Genomic DNA, 20,520 nt, shown 5'->3' with positions numbered 1-20,520 from the left:
GGTATTTGTTGTGTTCATTTTTGCAATGTATGTTTCACCAGTACATTTGCAATACCTGAATACATGATCATGACCTTCAGAGTCTTGCATGTGGAAGCATTTAAAGAAAGGAGCATCTTAGAATGATAGAGGAGGAAGTAATTTAGACATACCCACAGAAGCAAGTTCATGCTTTATTTAGAACAAGATGGTAACTACAGGAGTTTTGTGTGTGAATACAAAATTTCTTCTAGGAACCTTCTGACAGATGTTGCAAATACTTCAAACACTTTCTTTGGAGGATTTGGAAGCACACATGGCCTTCACTTGACTCTGTACTTTCAAATAACTTATCTCAGAGATAAAGATAATCACACCAAATAGTGACATGGTGGTTGTTATGATCCCTAATGGGAACACAGCAGTATAATGTTTGCTTAACTAGGCTTCTTTATTAACCAGAATGTCAGGTGGAAAGTCAAGAGTTGTTTGGCCATAATGATCTGCAAGGCAGTTCCAGCAAATGGAAACAAATCTGAAGAAGCTGCTCACACACAAAACTAAGGGAATGATTTTGTAGCAATATATCTCCATCTCAACAAGTGCAACTTTCATGAAGCTGAACTTAAATGCCATTGCAGTGAAAAGAAACTACAGGCTTCACCAAAATAGCCCATACTAAGAGATTATCTGCATACTGTAATTCATGTGAAATGGTCAGGTGGAATTGATAGGGGTATGCACCAGCACCTTGATTACAGTCTCTGAGACATTAAACTCTTGAGAGTAATGAGTATCGCAGAGTCCAAATGACACAAACTGCACAGCATTGTCATCAAATTCCCAGAGGAGCCAGTATCGGTAGCTTGCAATGACTACTTCAAACATGAAAGCAGATAGACAGCTAAGGAGGCCATTCAGCTTTAAGATGCACACCTTTCCATTGGCAAATCTGAAGATGAGATTGAACAAGTATGTAGGTACTTTAGGATCACAAGGGAAGGTGGAAAACAAAATGAGTCATATTTTACAGAGAACTTAGCTCTCATAACTTGTCCCTGCTGTCACATAGCTGTATTTAAATATTCTGTCTATGTGTTTGGATTCTCCATCCTACAGGCAAGAGTACAAGAAACCCCAAATTCCATGAATGTAGCAGAAGTTCGCTCTATGAGACATATTGGTTATCATTTTCACTGTAGGTATCAAATGCTGAAAAAGGCATATTTGTTAACTAAGAATTTTAATGGTTGGACTTAACAGTGAAAACAAAGAGTTTGCAATATCTAATTAAGGTGATGCTTGCCTCCACTGTGCTTGCAACACAAAAACATAATAAGTAACTTATATGAGATGTATAAGCAGAAGAATGCACAAATACTGATTCTAAATTTTGGTAGTGGACTGCTATATGACTATTGCAAATTGATGTTTGCTGAACAAATAAACAGAATGAGAAATAAACTACAGGTTATTTCCATTCATGTCTAAGTTCCATATTTGAATGATTGATATTTGTGTGTGTATATACACATACATACAAACACACACTTACATGCAGATGTTTCCAGGGTTTTATGTACTATATCTACTTGTCAGTTTTCCTTCACTGGATCTGACTACTACTCCACAGTGTCTGTGGAATACACATTTAAATTAGTGGTGACAGTTTCTACACTACTTGGGAAGTTGTATCAGCAAAATGTGTTTCATTTGATGGTGGATTGCCTAACACCCTGCCCAACCCTCTCTCTCTCAAGGCTGATTTGAGGCAGTGGACTGAAGGAGCAGTGCCTTTTGAAGCACAGATGGAATTAGGGTGGAGAATCTGTTGTGACAGACAATTGAGCTAGCCTAGCTGGATCTGATTCTGTCCCCGTCTGAATCCCATGGAGTAGATACATATTTTTAGAGATATCCAATTTAAAACTCTCAGTGTAACTCAATTTTAGTTTTTACCTTTGCAGATCATGGGTTGTAAGGAGATCCATTTGAAAGATGCGGAGATCATAAATATCTTCCAAATAACACGAAGTGTTGACAAGAATGGGAGTCATACAAGAGGTAAATCACCTTCTGTTAGGCACATACTTCAGCATACAACAGAGGCTCATTGACAAACCTCTGGTTTAACACAAACCCATCCTTTTCTCTCCTTTGCTTTGCTTCATTGGAGCCTCATTTATACACTTCAGGAATATTAGCCCATCTGATATTCCCATGCCTCCAATGAGATCCACACAATCATTACCCCATTTTATAGATAGGAAAACAACACAGAGAATCTAATTCACATGCTCAACTTCAGGAATCCATACAGACATAAAGGACATTGCAGGCTTCAGAGTCTTCATAGAAACCCAGGGATTCCAAGCACTTATGATATTCAGCAGGATTTACTCACATGGGAATGATGTCAAAAATAGCTGAATCATATGTCAGTGGCCTCATTGGCATTCTTTGTCCTGTGAAATTGAATGAGATCAAGAAAAATTGCATAGAAAATATAAAATACTTGCCTCTGTCTCTTCTATGAAGTTCAAATGTCAGTGACTGCCAAGTATAAGTTAAGGGACTCTAAATTATAATGTTTCCATCATCACCAGAGATGAATGACAGATTATGAGCAGTGAACCAGTGTCATGACATATAGTCTAAAAGGACCCTGTCATATGTGAACAGTTTTAAAGGAATAATTAATTAATTTTTAATTAAAAAAGTTTCCTCATAAAGTATAATTGGATCAGGATATTCACTATAATTTGATCATGATTTTCCTCTTTGTCATCTTTTTCAAGATCATTCCCCAGCTACAGACTACCCAACGGCATAGGCATTTGTTCACAACTGCCCACCCTTTGAAAATTATTAAAACTAACATAAGTTATAACAAGATATAAAGTAAAAAAAATAAACTGAACTGTAAAAAACATAGTCTCGAGTGATAAAAGGAAAGTGATATCTCTTGTGTTGACTAACTACTCTTGATTATGAGACTTTCCCTGGAATGTAGGGGCTATACCTGATAACACTCCGTTGGAAAAAAAATTAAGTTTTTTTTCTAGCTGGTGTCAATTGCAAATACCTTCTTGGTTAATGGTAGGTGTTTGTGTCCGCTACCCTGTTACAGTTTCTGCATACTGTCTGATTTGAACCTGAGAAGGTACTACTTATGTGCTGTCATAGGTTTTCTGAGTTCTCTTGTGGTATCAGTCATGCTGTGTCTATAAGACCCTGGTTTTTCAGAGTCAACCACTTCTGGTTCCTACAATCTTTCCCCTTTCTCTTATATGTAGCTTCTCATAAACAAAGGGGTGGAGATTGATGAAGAGATCTCATTTAGGACTGAGTCTCTCACAATCTGTACACTGTCCTTTTGTGTGTCCTTTCACTTGTTATCGTCCATTGAAATATCATGCTTCTATGATGTGGATTGAGTGAGCCATTGAGTCATGCGTATAAGAATATTTCTTTACTAGTCATTTTATTACATTTTTATTCCACATAATAGTAATAGGTTTTCTCTAGGCCTGTGAATTATATAATATCAGGTCCTTTCTATCTCAGCAGTGTTGCATATGGGTAGCATTCCTTGGAGAAGAACTTGAATGCAACAATATGTTGCTGGTTGCTCCCATAACCTTTGTGATATGGTTAGACCAGTAGTTTTAAGGAATGGAAGCTATGAGATATTGGTGGTTATGTTTCTCCTCTAGTAAATTTTTGAGTACTTTAAGTGTCACAACCACCAGCCAGTAAAGATTTAAAGAAATCAAAGGCAAAATTAATCTAATTCAAATGACAGCACATGCTGGCATGGTTGATAGGATAGTAGAACACTTTTATTCATAGAAGTTGAGAATGAAAAATTATACAGCCACTAGGGAAATTATGGTGCCTGTTCTCAGAAACCTGGGAGAAGGTCTATGTCAACATCAGACTTTTCCACTCTTGGGCATATACCAAATGTCTCTAAATGCTACTATAGAGATACTTCCTCAAACACGTTCATGTCTGCTTATTTAAAATATACCAAGATTGAAAATATCCTAGATGTCCATCACATGTTGAATGGACAATGAAACTTTGATATAGTTATACAATGGAATACTATTCAGCTATTAAAAGAAAAACCAATTGTGGAATTCTTAGGTAAATGGGTGGAGATAGAAAACAATGATACTGAGTAAGGTTACTCTGACATAAAAACACCAATATTGTAGGTTTTATCTTGTATGTGGACATTAGCTTTTAAGATGTCAGTGCACATACACGACAATATGAAAAACACTGGTTTTAGGTAACTATGAAAGGACTAGTTGCATGGGGAAGTTTTTCTTTAGGAATGGAAAGTAGAATAATATAGTGCTATGGATAGAGAAAGAGAAAAGTGAAATAGAGCATGTAAATCGGGAGTTCAATGGAAGGGAAGAGTTATGTAGGGATCATTTGGAGGGGAAACTCTATGGCAACCTTGAAGTTTTCTCCAATATGGACACATATGAAAGGAATAAACATGGAGTCACCATGTAGTAGGTGAGACCTTGCCCAAATCAAACATCTCCTCACACCCAGCAAAATCTCACATGCCAGGATTGTTACATATTTTTGAGGCATTGGCCAAATGGAGTCCATGGAAACCTCCAAACACCAGAAGCTACTCTCCTCAAACTGAGCTCAGGGTGCAATTACTTAAGACAAAACTTATGTATCCCACCAAACATGAAAGGGGTGAAGTCGTATGTCGAGGATTCACCTTAATCAAGAAGCTATTTGAAAGTGATACCTGCTGTCAAAGGGAAGATCAGTTTTCTCCATTGGGGTGTACTAGGTATATATCAAACACACACCAGGGCAGGCACCATGCCCAAGAGTAGTTGACTGACACAAAATGAATGTGCTCCTCTCTCTCCCAGCCACCCTCCCCACATTGTGTGTGTGTGTGTGTGTGTGTGTGTGTGTGTGTGTGTGTGTGTGTTTGTGTGTATTTGTTTGCTTTTAAATGGAGGGGAAATAAAGGACATACTTGGGTAAGTTTGGAGGTTGTCAGAATCTGGGGGAAATTGGAGATAAGAAAATATGATCCATCTCTCTTGTCTTCTGAGATGCTAGGAGCTTTGTTTTTTAATGTCCTGGACCCCAAATGTGTCTGAGAAGATTTTGATAGATACCATTGGATTTACACTTGGATTGTTTCTGTTTTCTGCAATTCCTGAGTTGTATCATAACTCACTTATATCTGCTTTCTGCTTTTTAAGGCAGGCACTTGGAGCTATAGCGTTTCCACTCAGGACTAATTTTAATATGTCAAAGGAGTTTTGCTCTTTATTTTTCCTATTTCATTTATTTTAAGACATGCTTTTCATTTTCTCTTGATACATTTGAGGTAGTCTTCATTCAGTTAATCTCCACATTATTGAGTAAATACTTGGGATTTCTATCCTGTTGCTTTCAGTCACTGTTGTACTATGGCCAGGTAAGATACTTGGGGTTATTTCAATGATTCTGAATTTGTTAAAATTTGTTTTATGTGAAAAAATGTGGTCCATTTTTGTGTTAGTTTGAATGTAATTGATCTCCATAAGCTCATTGCGAGTAGCACTATTAGGAGGTGTGGATTTTTTGGAATAAGTGCGGCCTTGTTGGAGGAATTATGTCACTGTGTGGGTAGGCTTTGAGGTATCCTTTGCTCAACCTTTGTTCAGTGTGACAATCAACCCACTTATTGTTTTCTGCAAATCAAGATGCAGTACTCTCAGCTCCTTGTCTCTCAAGCACCTTTTCCTCTTGCACAACACCATGTTGCACCATGATGAAAATGGACTAAATCTCTGAAAATATAAACCATCTGAGTGAAATATTTTCCTGTACAAAAGTTTCTGTGGTCATTTGTTTCTTCACAGCAAGAGAAACCATAGATAAGACAGAAGGTACCAGGGACTGGAGTATTTATGTGATATGTCAGACAATATTTTTGTTTTGAGTAATATGGGTTTGGGGCATTTGAGTTAAGAAAGCAACATGTGAACACATTCACCTGCCATTTTACTCTTTATGTTTCCTGTCTAGCTTCATTCAAGCACTGCCTATATTTGATATCCTGAGTCATTGCTCCAAAATAAAGCCCATAATGCCATTTATTCCTTCAAAGACCTAGCTACAGAAGAACACATACTGTCCTGGCTTTGCTTTGGGAGCTCCCCAGAAACTTATCCACAAGGGAAATCCCCACACTACAGGCCAGCTCTTGTCACACAGTGCCTTCAGTAGCTATAACCTGTGAATCATTTGTACTATTTCTGCCTTGTCACCTTTACATTATGAGTGCTATGCCTAGACAGGCAGCTTGTCCACATTCTTTGCTTGATGAGCTTTGATGAATCTCACCGAATAATGCCACCATTACCCTGAAAGATACAGCTTTTGCACATAATGCTTGAGGCATTCATCACATTATGTCCCTCAAATTACCTGGTGTTGGCACTCCTCATGCTTCCATGTGTAGCATTACATACAAGATCATACACACACATTTCCTTGTATGATTGACAGAATCTTCCAACATCACAGAAATGATCTTCCTCACAATCTAACCAACATCTCACCATCGTAGAATTTTGGCCAATCCTATTACAGAACCATAGATGCAGCACATTATTGTGGGATATTAGTATGAGATGGGTTACATTCATTTGTACTGTGGAACATTTGCTTAATGTTTTGAAGATGCATTTTTACTTTGCATTTGTTTAATTCTGTGAAGCTGTGATACCCTACCTGCCTAAAGCACTTGATTTGTTTAATAAAGAGCTAAATAGCCAATAACTAAGCAGGAAAAAGGAGTTGTTGGACTGGCATGCAGAGAATAAATAGGAGGAGAAATATAAAAAAGAGAAGAGAGTGAGGTACAAGAAAATAAGAAGGAATCTCGGGAGCTGAAGACACACTAGCTGAAATAGATTAATCAACCAAAGAAAATCTTAAGTCCAACAAATCCCTAACACAAAATATCCAGGAAATATGGGATACCGTGAAAAGACCAAATAGTATGTATAGAAGAAGGTGAAGAAATCCAACTCAAAGGCACAGAAATCATATTCAACAAAATCATAGAAGAAAACGTTCCCAACCTAAAGAAATACATGCCAGTGGAAACACAAGAAGCCTACAGAACAACAAAATAGACTGAACCAAAAAAAGTTCACCTTGCCACATAATAATCAAAACACGAAGCATACGCAAAAAAGAGAAAATAGTAAAAGCAGCATAGGAAAAAGGTCAAATAACCGATAAAGGGAAACCTATCAGAATTACACCTGACTTTTCCTTGGAAACTCTGAAAGCCAGAAGGTCCTAGATCAATATTCTACATACACTAAGAGACCATGGATGCCAGCCCAGACTACTATACCCAGCAAAGCTTTCAATCATTATAGATGGAGAAAACAAGATATTCCATGACAAAACCAGATTCAAACAATACATACCCACCAATCCAGCCCTACAGAAAGTACTGGAATGTAAACTGCAACCCAGGGAAGTTAACTACAACCAGAAAACATAGGCAAAAGATAATCCCAACTTACCAACAGTCAAAAGAAAAAAGGGATAGAATCCCACACATAATCTTGCCACCATCACCAAATCAAAAACAAAGAAGAATGAACAACAATCAATGGTCATCAATATCCATCAACATTAATGGTCTTAACTCCCCTATAAAAAGACACAGATTAGCAGAATGGATAAGAAGACAGAATCCTTCCTTCTGCTGCATACAAGAAACTCACCTCAACCTCAAAGACAGACAATACCTAAGAATTAAAGGTTGGGGAAAGAACTTCCAATCAAATGGACCCAAGAAACAAGCAGGGGTAGCAATTCTAATATCCAACAAATTGGACTTTAAAGTAAAATCAGTCAAAAGAGATGAAGAAGGTCATTTACTACTCATCACAGTAGAAATCCATCAGGACGAAGTCTCAATTCTGAACATTTATGCCCCAAATACAAAGGCATCCACGTTTGTAAAAGAAACTTTACTAAAACTCAAATCACACATAAAACTGCACACACTTATAGTGCGAGATTTCAACACCCCCCTATCACCACTGGACAGGAACACCAGACAGAAACTTAACAAAGAAACAAAAGAAATAATAGAAGTTATGGCGCAATTGGACTTAACAGCTATATATAGAACATTCCACCAAAATACAAAACAATTTACCTTCTTCTCAGTGCCACATGGAACCTTCTCTAAAATCAACCACACACTTGGCAACATAGCAAACCGCAACAAGTACAAAAAAATTGAAATAACTCCCTGTGTCTTATCAGACCACCATGCTTTAAAATTAGAATTCAACAACAAGAACTACAGAAAACCTACAAACTCACGGAAATTAAGTAACACCCAATTGCACAACTCATGGGTCCAGGAAGAAATAAAAAAGAAATTAAAGATTTCCTAGAATTCAATGAAAATGCGTACAAAACATATCCAAACCAATGGGATACTTTGAAAGCAGTGCTAAAAGGAATGTTCATAGCACTAAATGCCCACATGAAGAAACAGGAGAATAATCACACTAGAGAATTAACAGCACAACTGACAGCTTTAGAAAACAAAGAAGCCAATTCAACCTGGAGGAGCAGACACCAGGAAATAATCAAATTGAGGGCAGAAATCAATAAAATGGAAGCTGGAGAACAATACAAGGAATCAATATAACAAAAAGTTGGTTCTTTGAGAAAATCAAAAAGATAGACAAACCTTTTTCCAAAGTTACCAAACAACAAAGAGTGAACATGCAAATTAATAAAATCAGGAATGAAAAGGGGGTCATAACAACAGATACAGAGGAAATCCAGAGAATCATCAGGTCATACTTTGAAAACCTATATTCCTCAAAATTTGAAAATCTAAATGAAATGGAAAATTTTATGGACAGATTTCATTTTCCAAAATTAAATCAAGAACAGATAAACAACTTAAATAGACCTATAACCTCTAATGAAATTGAAGTAGTCATTAGAAGTCTCCCAACCAAAAAAATCCCAGGGCCAGATGGCTTCAGTGAAGAATTCTATGAGAAATTCAAAGTACAGCTAATACCAATTCTCCTCAAAGTATTCCACACAATAGAAGCAGAAGGGTCAGTACCAAACTCTTTTTATGAGGCCACAATAACCTTGATATCCAAGCCACACAAAGACACAACTAAGAAAGAGAACTACAGATCAATATCCCTCATGAACATTGATGCAAATATTCTCAATAAAATATTGGAAAATTGAATCCAAGAAATCATCAGGGAAATCATCCACCATGATCAAGTAGGCTTCATCCCAGGGATGCAAGGATGGTTCAACATATGAAAATCCATCAATGTAATGCACCATATAAACAGACTGAGGAAAAAATCACATGATCATCTCACTAGATGCCAAAAATGCCTTTGACAAAATCCAACATCGCTTCATGATAAAGGTCCTGGAGAAATCATGGATAACAGGAACATACGTCAACATAATAAAAGCAACATACAGCAAGTCAACAGCCTACATCAAATTAAATGGAGAGAAACTCAATGCAATTCCTTTAAAATCAGGTACAAGACAAGGCTTTCCACTCTCTCCATACCTCTTCAATATTGTCCTTGAAGTTCTAGCTAGATCAATAAGACAACAAAAGGAGATCAAGGGAATACAAATCAGAAAGGAAGAAGTCAAAATGTCACTATTTGCACTATTATATGATAGTCTACATAAGTGACCGAAAAACTCTACCAGGGAACTCCTACAGCTGATAAACACCTTCAGCAAAGTGGCAGGAAACAAGATTAACTCAAAAAATCTGTAGCCCTACTATATACATATGTGACATTGGTGGAGAAAGAAATCAGAGAAACATCACCGTTTACAATTGCCACAAACAAGGTAAAATACCTTGGAGTAACACTAACACAAAAAGTGAAAGACCTGTACCGTAAGAATTTTTATTCTCTAAAGAAAGAAATTAAAGAAAATACCAGAAAATTGAAAGATCTCCCACGCTCTTGGATAGGTAGGATCAACAGAGTAAAAATGGCAATCTTGACAAAAGCAATCAACAGATTCAATGGAATCTCCATCATAATCCCAACACATATCTTAACTGACCTAGAAAGAACAATTCTCAACTTTATATGGAAAAACAAAAGACCCTAGATAGCCCTGTACAATATAGGAACTTCTGGAGGCATCATCATCCCTGACTTCAAGCTCTATTACAGAGCTATAGTCATAAAAACAGCTTGGTATTGGCACAAAAATAGACAGGTAGACCAATGGAATAGAGTTGAAAACCCTGAAATTAACCCACACACCTATGAACACCTGATTTTTGACAAACAATCCAAATATATACTCTGGAAGAAAGAGAACATCTTCAACAAATGGTGCTGGCATAACTGGGTGCAAACATGTAGAAGACTACAGAAGACCCAAGCCTTCCCCCTTGCACAAAACTTAAGTCAAAATAGATCAAAGACCTCAACAGAAACCCAGCCACACTGAACCTACTAGAAGATAAAGTGGAAAATACCCTTGAATTAATCGGTACAGGAGACCGCTTCCTGAACATAACACCAGTCGCACAGACACTGAGATCAACAATTAATAAATGGGACCTCCTGAAACTGAGAAGCTTCTGTAAGGCAAAGGACATAGACAGCAAGACAAAAAGACAGCCCACAGACTGGGAAAAGATATTCACCAACCCCACATCTGACAGAGGGCTGATCTCCAAAATATACAAAGAACTCAAGAAGCTATTCTCCAAAACACCAAACAATCCAATTAAAAAATGGGGTACAGAACTAAATAGACAGTTCTCAATAGAGGAATCTAAAATGGCTGAAAAACACATAAGAAAGAGTTCAACATCCTTAGCCATCAGGGAAATGCAAATCAAAACAACTCTGAGATACAATCTTATCCTGTGAGAATGGCTAAAATCAAAACTACCAATGACATTTTATGCTGGAGAAGATGTGGAGAAAGGAGAACACTCCTCCACTGCTGATGGTAGTGCCAACTTGTACAGCCACTGTGGAAATCAGTATGGTGACTCCTCAAAATAATGGGAATCAGTCTACCACAAGATCCAGCAATTCCACTCCTAGGCATATACCCAAAAGAAGCACATTCATATAACAAGGACATCTGTTCAATCATGTTCATAGCAGCATTATTTGTAATAGGCAGAAACTGGAAGCAGCCTAGATGCCCCTCAACTCATGAATGGTTAGAGAAAATGTGGTACATTTACACAATGGAGTACTACTCAGCAGAAAAAAAAACAATAGAACCTTGAAATTTGCAGGAAAATGGATGGAACTCAAAGAAACCATTCTGAGCGAGGTAACCCAATCACAAAAAGACAAACATGATATGTTCTCACTAATATGTGGACCTGCTTTATGATACATAGTAGTGACCATGAGCTGTTTTTAATGATGTTTCTCAGAAAGGTTTCCTTCCAGATGATGATTGAGAAGCTAATAAAAAAAAGGGTGCCAAGTACCACAAGAGTAACAGAACTGTGCTGTTTTCTGCGATTTTGTTTTTTTCTTTTTTTTAAAATGGAGATTGCTGGATGTCTCTACAATTTTGTTCAAATGACTACAGAACCTAGAAAATCTGTTGCTGCTATTGATGCATAACCTACTGCCATTATTGGTCTTTTTATATAAATGTAATATATATATATATATATATATATATATATATACATACATATATATAATTTGAATTTTTGGAAACTTTAGCTGTGCTGTCAACTTTGGAAAAAAGTATCCCATTTTACCGTGTTGAGTTGGCATTGTACAAAATTTAATAGCCATATTGGTCTAGAAATGTTGAACTTAATTTTTTCCATTTGTACAGAGGTAATGTAGTGCATTAAATATGTAAGGTCTTGAAAAAAGAAGGGATTTTGAGAACCCATCCCTTGTGAAGGGATGCTTTCTTGACCTGGACACATGGGGTAGGGCCTAAGCCTGGCCAAGGATGATGTGGTAGACTTTGGGGAGCCCCTTTGGAGGTCCTTACCCTGACTGGGGAGTAGAGGGGGGATTGCTAGAGGCAGGTGGGATATTGGGGGAGGGGAGGGAGAGGGAGAAGGGATTGACATCTGATGCAAGCTTGTTCCTTATTTGAACTAATAAAATAAAAAAAAAGAAAATAAGAAGGAGAGGTAGATTCCAAAGGCAACTCCTCTAAATTCATGGACAAGACAAAGCTGTCCACTCTCTCCACACCTCTTCAATATTGTCCTTGAAGTCCTAGCTAGAGCAATAAGACAACAAAAGGAGATCAAGGGAATACAAATTGGAAGGGAGAACTCAAACTCTCAGTTTTGCAGATGATAAGATAGTCTACATTAGTGACCCAAAAATCTCTACCAGGGAACTCCTACAGCTGATAAACACCTTCAGCAAAGTGGCAGGATACAAGATTAACTAAAAAAATCCATAGTCCTACTATATACCTATGACACATTGGTGGAGAAAGAAATCAGAGAAACGACACCCTTTACAATTGCCATAAACAACATAAAATATCTTTGGATAACACTAATCAAAAATCTGAAAGACCTGTACCATAAGAATTTTGACTCTAAAGAAAGAAATTAAAAAAGATACCAGAAAATGGAAAGATCTTCCATGCTCTTGGATAGGTAGGATCAACATAGTAAAAATGGCAATCTTGACAAAAGCAATCTATAGATTCAATGCAATCCCCATCAAAATCCCAACACAAATCTTCACAGACCTTGAAAGAACAATTCTCAACTTTATATGGAGAAACAAAAGACCCAGGATAGCCAAAACATCCCTATATAATAAAGGAACTTCTGGAGGCATCACCATCCCTGACTTCAAGCTCTATTACAGAGCTATAGTCCTGAAAACAGCTTGGTATTGGCACTAAAATAGACTGGTAGACCAATGGAATAGAATTGAAAACCCTGATATTACCCCACACACCTATGAACACCTGATTTTGACAAACAATCCAAATTTATATGATGGAACAAAGAGAACATCTTCAACAAATGGTGCTGGCATAACTGGTTCGAGACATGTAGAAGATTGCAGTTAGACCCAAGCCTATCGCCTTGCACAAAACTTAAGTCAAAATAGATCAAAGATCTCAACATAAATCCACCTACACTGAACCTATTAGAAGACAAAGCGGGAAATACCCTTGAATTAATCAGTACAGGAGACTGCTTCCTGAACATTACACCAGTAGCACAGAAACTGAGATCAACAATTGATAAATGGGACCTCCTGAAACTGAGAAGCTTCTGTAAGGCAAAGGAGACAGTCAGCAAGACAAATGGCAGCCCACAGACTGGGAAAAGATATTCACCAACCCCACATCTGACAGAGGGCTGATCTCCAAAATATACAAAGAACTCAAGAAGCTAGTCTCCAAAACACCAAACAACCCAATTAAAAAATGGGGTACAGAACTAAATAGACAATTCTCAGTAGAGGAATCTAAAATCGCTGAAAGACACATGAGAAAGTGTTCAACATCCTTAGTCATCAGGGAAATGCAAATCAAAACAACTCTGAGATACCATCTTACTCCTGTCAGAATGGCCAAAATAAAAAACACAAATGACAGTTCATGTTGGAGAGGATGTCGAGAAAAGGGAACACTTCTCCACTGCTGGTGGGAGTGCCAACTTGTACAGCCACTGTGGAAATCAGTATGGTGACTCCTCAAAATAATGGGAATCAGTCTACCACAAGATCCAGCAATTCCACTCTTAGGCACATACCCAAAAGAAGCACATTCATACAACAAGGACATATGTACAATGATTTTCATAGCAGCATTATTTGTAATAGGCAGAAACTGGAAGCAGCCTAGATGCCCTTCAACCGAAGAATGGATAGAGAAAATGTGGTACATTTACACAATGGAGTACTACTCAGCAGAAAAAACAATAGAATCTTGAAATTTGCAGGAAAATGGATGGATATAGAAGAAACCATTCTGAGCGAGGTAACTCAATCACAAAAAGACAAACATGGTATGTACTCACTCACATGCAGATTTTAGAAATACTGTAAAGGATTACCAACCTACAATCCACACTGACAAAGAAGCTAATAAACAAGGAGGACCCTAAGAGAGACATACATGGTCCCTTGGAGAAGGGGAAAGAGTCAAGATCTGCTCAGCAAATTGGGAACACGGGAGGAGGGGGGGAGCTAGAAGAATGAGAAAGGGAAAAGAGGAGGGATGCAGAGGACATGAGGGAGCAGAAAGGTTGAGTCAGGGGAAGAATACATGATAACAAGAATGGCGATATCATAATAGTGGGATACATTTTTGGTTTACAGAGAAATCAGGCACTAGGGAAATGTCTGAAGATCTACAAAGATGACACAGGCTAACTATCTCAGCAACGGAGGAGAGGCTACCTTAAATGCCCTCCCCTGATTATGAGATTGATGACTGACTTATATGCCTTCATCCAGCAGCTGGTGGTAGTAGAAGCAGACACCCATAACTAATTACTGGTTTGAACTGCTACCCAGATGAAGAGAAGGATCAGTGAAGAGCACAGAGGTCCAGACCACTCTGGTGAAACACACAGAAACAGCTGACCTGAACATCCGGGAACTCTTGCTTCTCAGTCTGATAGCTGGAATACCAGCATGGGACTGATACAGACCCAAGGAACATGGGTTTCTGTGAGGAAACCTTAGAAATCTATGGGACCTCCTGTAGAAGCCCAGTATTTGTCCCTAGCATAGGTGTGGAATTTGTGAGCCCATTCCATATAGAGGAATACACCCTGAGCCAAGACACACAGGGAGGTGGGCCTAGGCCCTACCCCAAAGGAAACGAAAGACTCTGATGACACCCTATGGAAGGTCTCACCATCCAGGGGGAGCAGAAAAGATAGGTGACAGATAAGGTTTTAGTTGGGGGGGCAGGGGAGGATGGGTGGGAGAAGGGAAATTGGAATGTCATGTTAAACAATCCTGTTTCTAGCCGTGTGTTGGTGGCGTCCGCCTTTAATCCCAGCACTCGGGAGGCAGAGGCAGACTGCTGTGTGTTTGAGGCCAGCCGGGTCTCCAGAGCGTGTGCCAGGATAGGCTCTAAGGCTACACAGAGAAACCCTGCCTCTAAAAAACAAACAAACAAACAAAAATCCTGTTTCTAATTCAATTAAAAAAAAGTTGGAAAAAAAAGGAAATAGGCTTCTGTCGGATATGGGGTTGGTGAATATCATTTCGCATTATGTGGGCTGCTGTTTTGTCTTTTTGACTTAGTCCTTTGCCTTAGAGAAGTTTCTCAGTTTCTGGAAGTCCCATTTTTTAATTGTTGATCTCAGTGTTTGTGTTATTGGTTTTATGTTCAGAAGTGCTCTCCTGTACCAATTTGTTCAAGGGTACCTACCACTTTCTCTTCTAAGATGTTCAGTGTGGCTAGGTTTATGTTGAGGTCTTTCATCGATTTGGACTTAAGTTTTGTGCATAGCAATAGGTATGACATATCTGCAATCTTCTACATGTCTGCATCCAGTTAAGCCAGCACTATTGGCTGAAGATGCTTTCTTTTTTCCACTGTATAGCCTAAGCTTCTTTGTCAAAAATCAGGGATTTGTAGGTGTGTGGGTTAATATCAGGGTTTTCAACTGGATTCCTATCTACTTTTGTGCCAGTACAAAGCTGTTTCAGGATTATGGCTCTATAATAGAGATAAACCTCAGGGATGGTTTATTTTACAGGGTTGTTTTAGCTACCCTGTGTCTTTTGATTTTCCATATAAAATCGAGTCTTATTCTTTCAAGGTCTGTGAAGAATTGTATCTGGATTTTGATGGAGATTTCATTGAATTTTTATATTGCTTTTGTCAAGATTGTCATTTTTATGTTGTTTGTGGCTATTGTCTATTTTATAGAGACATTTTCTGAATTGTTATTTCTTCTTCTTAATCAGAATAGACCTTATCTCAAAATAAACTTTAAAACCCATGAAACACATACAGTTTTGTAGGGGAAGCTGTAGCCACGCCTTCTTAGGGGCTGGCTACAGGAGTACCTGGGCAGGCTTGTGAGGGCGTGGTCAGAGTGAGTAGGGGGTCTGCATTTTCGGTTTCGGTTTCTCTTTGCTTCTTGCTGTACAGACTACCACCGGCTGGCTGGTTCGCTCTGTAAGTAAGGCTTTTCCCTATTAAATACCCTTATATTTCTACCTGACTCCGTATTGGTAATTTCATACTATATCTGGTGTCAGAAGCGGGATATTGGAAACCCACACCCCATTTGGACAGGCTGTGGGTTCCATCGGGCCCGCCGCCTAGGCCCGGAAAGCACCCTCTCTCCACAGGCGTTCCCAGCTAGCAGCCAACCCACTGCAGCTGAGCTGCTCAGAACCATCTACCCAGTTTCTAGCTGCCTAGAGGTGAGTAAGTTTCAGCTTTCAGCAGAGGCTTCCCCTGGCTGCTGCTGCCGGAAAGCTGCAGTCGAAAAGCCGTATACTCTGTAAGATAAGCGCAGCCGCTTTGTGACCTCTCTCCACTGCTGACCGACTGCTGCCAAACACCTCGGAATAACTGAAGGCCTGTGCTACCTGCTGGTCAAATATATTCACTGCATCTGGAGTAGAAATCAGGTAAAATCATGGCGGAATATTTATCATTTGCTAAAATTGGTAATGTTTTTGCTTATTACGTGAATTCACTGTTTGAGGAGGATGCTAATTTGCCAATTATTGGCCTATATGCTGTCATGGCAGTTAGCTTGCTGGTACAAATAGTATTACTAGCCAGAGGACTCAGGAATAGAGATAAGGATAACCTCACCACCTGCTTACAGGAAATAACAGCTTTACGATTAGGTCAGACCACAATTGTGCAGCAAATGGAACAGAAATTGGATGATAAGCTTGGCTCTGTGTCCAATACACTAAAGACAGAGCTGTCTGATGAGATACAGCGTATTTATGATAAGATAAACACAGAGAGATCCTCCATGTCTGAGGCCTTAGAGGCTAGGCTGTCAGAAGACCATGACCAGCTAAAGAATATCTGTAGCCAGCTAGAAACTCAGATAGGCAATGTTACTCATCAACTAGATGCAACGGTGCAAAATACCCAGCATAGGGTTGAAGAATTGGACAATGCCATTCAATCAGTCATTGAAGCATCCAAGGTAGCAGATCAGAAATTTGAGTCTAGATTTGAATGTTTGGAAGATAATTTACAGTACAGGGCTGACAGATTACATAGGTCCATACGGTCAATTGCTGAGGACTCAAAATCAGCAAATCATGACCTGGAATCTAGACTCCAATACCTAGAAGGCAGTTTCCATGCCATCCAGATGCTGTCTAAGGATGATCGTATGAAAGACCTAGAAAAACGTGTAGATGAGCAGTTAGAGCAATTTACAGATTCACTAACGTGCTTGGAATCTTTTATGATTAAGGAGATTGAAACTTTTCAAAAGGATATCATTGCTAGGCTTAAAGATCAGTGGGATGCCTCAGAAGCAGAATCACTCCAATCCCAGGCACCTACTCCACCCAGGTATCGTGACTATTCTTCTAAGGTTGTTACTCGTACACCATTAGTGTACCCAGCTACCATGGTAGAAAAGCCAGCTTCTAAGAAACACCCTCATGGACGAATGGTTTATGAATGGCAACCTATACAGCCAAAGGATCTTAAGAATATTAAAGAATCAGTTGTCTCATATGGTCTCCATAGCCCATACGTAAAACAGCTATTACATTCATGGGCAACCTTTAACAGGGTGACACCCACAGATTGGGAACTATTGGTAACAGCTGTACTTGAGAATTCATGCCAAATCCAGTGGAAGGCATTGGTAAGGGAAGAGGCAAAGCTCCTTGAACGTCAGGGCATAAAGGAAGGTTTTGAAGCCCCTCTAGATAAGCTTCTTGGTCAGGGTATTTATGCTGACCCACAGGTTCAGGCTGAATATGATGACGATATACTGTCTCTTTGCAGGAAAGCAGCATTAAATGCCTGGGATAAGGTTCGTGAGCCAGGAGAACGTCTAGAAGCTTATACCAGAATAGAACAGGGACCTACAGAACAGTTCCAGGACTTCTTACAAAGGTTAACTAGGGCAGTAGAATTACAGGTAACAGATCCAGAAACAAGACAATCAATTATATATACAATAGCTTATGAAAATGCAAACCCTATATGCAAAAGAATACTTTTGCCTTTAAAGATCAGATCAGCTCTGTTAGAAGAATGGGTTTTGTATGCAGCCAACATTGACTATAATGTGCAAGATACTGGAGCTTGGGTAGGAGAAGCCATCTCCAAAGGTTTAAAACGGCAACAGGAAATTAAAAGTTCTAGAGGTGAGGATGTAAGGGCTTGGCAAGGAGAAGCACCTTACAGAGGTCAACATAGGTACCAAGAGGCTAGAGGTTACTACTACTATGAACCAGAACCTTGGGGAGGAAGAGCCTTCCCCTTGAGACCACGAAGGTGCCAGGAACCTAGATATATAATTGATTGCCTTGTTTCTGGATCTGTTACCTGTAATTCTACTGCCCTAGTTAAGCTTTGTAAGAAGTCCTGGAACTGTGCTGTAGGTCCCTGTTCTATTCTGGTATAAGCTTCTAGGTGTTCTCCTGGCTCACGAACCTTATCCCAGGCATTTAATGCTGCTTTCCTGCATAGAGAATATATCATCATCATATTCAGCCTGAACCTGTGGGTCAGCATAAATACCCTGACCAAGAAGCTTATCTAGAAGGGCTTCAAAACCTTCCTTTATGCCCTGATGCTCGAGGAGGTTTGCCTCTTCCCTTACTAATGTCTTCCACTGGATTTGGCATGAATTCTCAAGAACAGCTGCTACCAATCATTCCCAATCTGTGGGTGTCACCCTGTTAGAGGTTGCCCATGAGTGTAATAGCTGTTTTACATATGGGCTATGGAGACCATATGAGACAACTGGTTTAATATTCTTAAGATCCTTTAGCTGTATAGGTTGCCATTCATAAGCCATCATCCATAACGGTGTTTCTTAGAAGCTGGTTTTCTACCATGGTAGCTGGGCACACTAATGGTGTATGAGTAACAACCTTAGAAGAATAGTCACGATACCTGGTTGTAGTAGGTGCCTGGGATTAGAGTGATTCTGCTTCTGAGGCATTCCAATGAATCTGTAAATTGCTCTAACTCCTGGTTTACATGTTTTTCTAGGTCTTTAATACCATCATCCTTAGGCAGCATCTGGATGGCATGGAAATTGCCTTCTAGGTATTGGAGTCTAGATTTGAGGTCATGATTTGCTGATTTTGAGTCCTCAGCAATTGACCATATGGACCTATGTAATCTGTCAGCCCTGTACTGTAAATAATCTTCCAAACATTCAAATCTATACTCAAATTTGTGATTTTCTACCTTGGACGCTTCAATAATTGATTGAATGGTGTTATCTAATTCTTCAACCCTATCCTGGGTATTTTGCACATTTGCATCTAGTTTCTGGGTAATATTGCCTATCTGAGTTTCTAGCTGGCTGGTTACAGATATTCTTTAGCTTGCCATGGTCTTCTGACAGCCTAGCCTCTAAGGCCTCTGACATGGAGAATCTCTCTGTGTTTATCTTATCATAAATGCGCTGCATCTCATCAGACAGCTCTGTCTTTAGTGTATTGGACACAGAGCCAAGCTTATCATCCAATTTCTGTTCCTCTTGCTGTACAATTGTGGTCTGATCTAATCTGTTCTCCAAAACCTCACTGCGTAAAGCTGTTATTTCCTGTAAATAGGTGGTGAGGTTATCCTTACCCATATTCCTGAGTCCTCTGGCTAGTAATATTATTTGTACCAGCAAGCTAATTGCCATTACAGCATATAGGCCAGTAATTGGCAAATTAGCATCCTCCTCAAACAGTGAATTCACGTAATAAGCAAAAATATTACCAATTTTTGCAAATGGTAAATATTCTGCCATAATTTTACCTGATTTCGACTCCAGATGCAGTAACTATCTTTGACCAGTGTGTGGCACACGTGTTTATTTAATCCATGGCGTTTGGCAGTGGTGGGTGGCAGTTGTGGAGAGAGGTCACAAAAGCGGCTGCTCCTATCTTAGAGAGTATATGGCCTTGCGGCCACAACCACTGAATGAGGAGTGGCTTTAAGGCCACTGCACGGACCCTGCTGAAAGCCAAGACCTACTCCAACTTGATTCAAGAGCTGGAGGCCTCCAGTTGCAGGTAGGCAGCAATCCAAGCTGGTCCCAATCACCAGGGGTAAAACTGTAGGTTTGTGTGAGTCTCCAAGCTGGGAGCAGCTCGGCTGCAACGGGTTGGCTGGGGCCAGGAACACCTGTGAAGAGAGGGACATTTCCCTGCCAAGGCTGCAGGCTAAGTGGGACCCACATCCTGTCCCAAAATGGGCTGTAGGTTTCCAATATCCCACTTCTGACACCAGATATAGTGGGAAATTACCAATATGGAGTCAGGT

General features: G+C 39.3%; 1 pseudogene; it reads right to left on the bottom strand.

Annotated features, from left to right (window-relative positions):
• Positions 1 to 261: 261 nt before the first annotated feature.
• LOC113837522 lies at positions 262 to 20,400 on the bottom strand (annotated as a pseudogene).
• Positions 20,401 to 20,520: the final 120 nt, after the last annotated feature.

The sequence above is a fragment of the Cricetulus griseus genome, chromosome X, assembly GCF_003668045.3.
Source record: "Cricetulus griseus strain 17A/GY chromosome X, alternate assembly CriGri-PICRH-1.0, whole genome shotgun sequence".
NCBI lineage: Eukaryota > Metazoa > Chordata > Mammalia > Rodentia > Cricetidae > Cricetulus > Cricetulus griseus.
The sequence above is the reverse complement of the archived record's forward strand: the minus strand, read 5'-3'. Positions and strand labels throughout refer to the sequence as shown.